The sequence below is a fragment of the Scyliorhinus canicula genome, chromosome 12 (assembly GCF_902713615.1).
Source record: "Scyliorhinus canicula chromosome 12, sScyCan1.1, whole genome shotgun sequence".
Classification (NCBI taxonomy): Eukaryota; Metazoa; Chordata; class Chondrichthyes; order Carcharhiniformes; family Scyliorhinidae; genus Scyliorhinus; species Scyliorhinus canicula.
The window spans coordinates 160,010,729-160,015,604 of NC_052157.1; the positions used below are offsets into that span (position 1 = coordinate 160,010,729).

General features: G+C 45.5%; 1 long non-coding RNA gene across 1 annotated transcript; it reads left to right on the forward strand.

Annotated features, from left to right (window-relative positions):
* The first annotated feature begins 1,130 nt into the window (after positions 1-1,130).
* Positions 1,131-3,397, forward strand: LOC119974165. Its single transcript, XR_005462467.1, has 2 exons — positions 1,131-1,241; positions 3,297-3,397. It is a non-coding gene; the product is annotated as an uncharacterized LOC119974165 (long non-coding RNA).
* Positions 3,398-4,876: the final 1,479 nt, after the last annotated feature.

The following is a 4,876-nucleotide window of genomic DNA, read 5'->3' on the forward strand; positions in this document are numbered from 1 at the left end:
GGGGGCAGGCCGATCAGGGCCACCGCGCTAAGTTTGGGCGGGCGGTCCGGGTTGGGCGTGCGGCTGATCGGGGGCACTATTTGGAGGGTCCAGCTTCACGGCAGGCCACCATGGAGCACGGAACGGAAGTGCGGGGGCTCGTATCTGCAGCTAAAGCTGCCAGATTCACGACGGGTCCCAGCTAGCCCCCTCCAGGGCTATGAATAAGTGGCCTTTTCACGCCAGTTTTTCTGGGAGTGAAAGGCCACAGTTTTTACGACGGAGTGGGGACATAGTCCCAAAAACAGAGAATCCAGCCCGAAGTATTGAGTCTGGACGACTCTTTGTCAAAGTTACATTCTTTTGCTTGAGTAGGTGGAAGCAGAACCCAATCTGCACCTCTATGTGACTCCAGTCCCACACCAACATGGGAGAATCTCATGTCCTTCTATCTAATGCTCTCCTGTGACTCTCTGCTGTAAAAGGATGAGGGATGGGCCTTGCCAGCGATACCTGCATCACCTGAATGAATTAAAAAGAAATTCAACATCGGTTCGATGTGCGGTTGAAAGAAGGGAAGAGTGAGGGATATTGGGATCGGGATTACAGATCATGCAGAGGACATACCAGGGACTAATTGGGCCCAACAACCTGTCTGTGTGTCCTGACTCGCTGTAGATCAGTAATTATTGATCACTTACTGCTGCGGAAACAGTACAGAACTAATAACTAAACCCACCAGAGTCAATACCAGATCAATTCATACCTGACCCAACTATAGACACACACACAGGCCATACATTCTGTCATCAAAGAGACTGGTGGGGCTGAGTTCCTGGAAGCTGTTTGTTTTTTACTGTTGATGAATACAAGATGGTGAGGGACAGATAGAGTGACTTGTTCCTTATCAGGCTGCTCACCCCCAGGGTGTTGACCGTGACGTAACACCTCCACCCAAACCGCAGCAAAGTCCATTCCCTCCCCTGCCTCGCAGTATTCCAACCTCCCCTTTGCCCTTTTCTGGAGCAACCAGCCAATGAGAGGCCAACCAGAAGGTCAACCAGAGAGGTTCTGGGTGCGAAGATATGCAAATGAAGTCAGCCCATAATAAAGTTACAGAAGGGAGCGCGAGAGAGAAAGAGAGAGGGAGAGAGGTTGAGCGGAGTGGAGAAAAAAAGTCCGAGCTGCAAATCCTGAATCTCCGATGCCTTTGACCGAAGAAGCCAAAGACAGAAACTACGTTTTGATAGAAGAGGAGTGAGGTAGGATGGGACACGCCATCTCACCATAAAACTTTAACCTGTACTTTCTCTCGCAGTTTTCTTTATTTTCTGTTTTGTAATTTAGATTCTCCTTTGGTCTTTGTGTTGCCTCATTATCCCGCGGACAGTGAGCAAGTTTAAAGTGAGAAGGCGTTCCGTATCAGCTGCTGCTCAATGGCTAACGTTCTCTCCCCTCAGCTTTTCCCGCTTTCCCACCTCAACCGGCCGGCTCTGGTTTCAACATTATGTCACCTGGTTCTGCATACCCCATCAGCAAAAAAAAATTATCTCAACGACCCTTTTAAATTCCTGAAGCCTCAATCAAATCATCCCTTACTTTCTATATTTCAGGCAATACAAGACCATACTTGTGTTTTCTCCTTATGGTCGAACCTCGGAGCCCCCGGAACATTCTGGTGAATATATCCATGCAAAGGTGCAGTGCTCAGAACAGTAAACATTACTCCAGATCTTGTCTAACCAGAGCAGGAGTGGCAGCAAAGCTTCCTCCCCTCTATATGGCAGTCCCCTCGATAGAAAGGATAACACTCCAATAGACTTTTAATTATTGGGGTGGCACGGTGGCGCAGTGATTAGCACTGCTGCCTCACAGTTCCGAGGACCCGGTTCGATCCCAGCCCCGGGGTACCGTCCGTGTGGAGTTTGCACATTCTCCCCGTGTCTGTGTGGGTCTCACCCCCATAACCCAAAGATGTGCAGGGTAGGTGGATTGACAATGCTAAATTGCCCCTTAATTGGAAAACAAAAGAATTGGGTAATCTAAATTTATAAAAATAAGACTTTTAATTGCTCTGTTCTACATTGCTACCAGAGTTTAGCGATCTGTGTTCATGGATTTCTAAAACTCCACTGTTCTCAGTATTTCACCATTTAAATAATATTCAGATCAATCCTATTTTCGTCCAGGGGGTAAGTGTTAAATGTCTCTGCAGATTGTACAGGCCCAGGTAGGCTGTTGTTCGCACCACAGGACAAGACCTTGAGAGGTGTATGGCAGATTGTTGTAAATGTCTTTGATACAGGGTCTGATCTCACAGAGGCGTGGAAATGTCATTGAATTTAGATCCTGTAGCACATAAGGTGACCATGTAGCCCAATGTGTCTGTGCTGTTTTTTTTTTAAAAGAGCCATTCGATTAGTCCCACTTCATTTCCAACCCATGCTCTTTCCTCACCGCCTTGGTTAGCACTGTTGCTTCACAGCTCCAGGGTCCCAGGTTCGATTCCCGGCTTGGGTCACTGTCTGTGCGGAGTCTGCACGTTCTCCCCGTGTCTGCCTGGGTTTCCTCCGGGTGCTCCGGTTTCCTCCCACAAGTCCTGAAAGACTTGCTGTTAGGTGAATTGGACATTCTGAATTCTCCCCCCGTGGACCCGAACAGGCACCGGAGTGTGGCGACTGGGGGCTTTTCACAGTAACTTCTTTGCAGTGTTAATGTAAGCCTACTTGTGACACGAATAAAGAATAGTAACAAAGTGTCCTGGAAACTCCATAGGAGCATTGTCGAAACCTGGTTTGACACTGGTGTGAAAGGTCAAACTGAGAAAATAAGGGTGTCTGTGACTGTCTTATTTGAGAAACTCTTACTCCCATCCTAAATCCAGCCATGCCTCGCAATCTGAAGTCTATTTTACTCAGTGGGAAATGGAGTGGAACTTGAGAGAATGCTATGACTGTACCTCCATCTCCTCTTATAGATTGTGTGGTTATGTATAAAAAGGGAGTTCCTCTTTAAGATTTAGCATCTTATTACAGTGTGACCATACACTGTCTCTGTGTGAAGCACTAAATTAAAATATATTTTTTAAATAAATAATTTTTCCAACCTATTGTCGTGAGAAAGCATTCAATGTGAGATATCGTCAGTCAGGTCACACAATGTGCAGGAAGTTTATCTTTCCATCTATAAATTTATATTTAATGCTTTTTGTAAAAAAAAATCTTGTTATGTTCACTCAATTCAGAGTTTCAGTTCTCTTTTCCAAGAAAAAAATTCAACTGCTGTTGAACTAAAAATTGTCAAATTGTCTTCCGCAGATGGAGGGAGAGAGACTAGCCAATTAAAAGAGTTGGACGCTCCTCCTTCAGCTCTGAACCCCAACCTCCGCAGCGACAGAACGCAAAAACCTCAGAACGGAGAAGGAAGGAACGGTCGAGGGAGGGGGGACACAGCTCAGAGTTCGACACACGGATTCTGATTCAGGCGTAAAAATAAATCTGCTCCAGCCGTGAGTATTTGTGAGTGTTGATTAGAACAGCAGTTAACGGTGATTGAGGAGAATTTTGCTGAGTTTTCATTTGAGCAACACATACAGGGAAATACTGGAGGAGCTGGGGCAGTTCTCCTTAGAGCAGGGAAGGTTAGAGTGAGATTTAATGGAAGTCTTCAAAATCATAGAGGATTTTGATAGAGTAAAGAAAGGAGAAACTGTATCCAAGAGAAGGAAGGTCAATAACCAGCGGCGCAGATTTAAGAGGATCGGCGAAGGAGCCCGAGGAGGGATGAAGAATGCTTTCACTCAGCGAATTGCTGTGATCTGTAATATACTGCCCAGGGTTGAGCGTGGCCAAAGACAAAACAGTCTGGAAATTTATTGTGTACTTAGTTTTTAAACAAATTTAGAGTACCCAATTAATTTTTTCCAATTAAGGGGCAATTTAGCGTGGCCAATCCACCTAGTTTGGGTTGTGGGGGTGAAACCCTCGCAGACACGGGGAGAATGTACAAACTCCACAAGGACAGTGACCCAGAGCCGGGATCGAACCTGGGACCTCGGCGCCGTGAGGCAGCAGTGCTAACCCACTGCGCCACCCTGCTGCCCTATACTTAGTTTTTTAATGACCTGTTGTGAAATGCAAATGTTTCCAGGCCATTTCAAATGGGTGGAATTATTAGACTTCAGGTGGGAGAAACATAAATTTTCCTTTTTATTTCCCTTCCAACTTCGGAGCTATGCATTTGCATCAAATCACCAAACATTACCCCAGGATTACAGGGTTCATGGGATTAGGGGATGTAATACAAGATGAAGTCCTCACTGACAACAGAATCTGATCATTTCTGGGCTGAGTACATGAGAGGTGTGGGCAAGATCATAGGCAGCACTTTGCAAACTATTTTCCAACGTGACCTCACCACCACCTTCTTGAAGGCAATTAGGGCTGGGCAATTATTACCAAAGTCCGCATCTCATGAACAAATCTATATATTTTTTTAAACTCTTGAAAATTAAAAACCAAACAGCAATAAAACAGCTCAATGTTATTATTAAGCTTTGTGTACAATTCATCATCTATGAAAATCTGTGTTTATCTGAACTTTTTAAAAACGTTCTTATTTTCTGTACTCGTGCATGGTTTCAATCCAACTCTCTAAGTTGTACGGTGTCAGAATTGGCACTGACTTCTCCCCCACACATACTGTAATCAGCTCTTCCCCACCACACATTCAACCCGCCTCCCCCCACAAATTCATACATCTCCTCCCTCCCATCCCACTCACTCATGTCCCGCCTCGCTCATTCACTGCTCCTCTCTCTCCACCTGGATTTATCCAGCTGACCCGGACACAGGGATCAAAAGGGAAACATTTTAGAAATTAGGCTCAAACCCTCCAA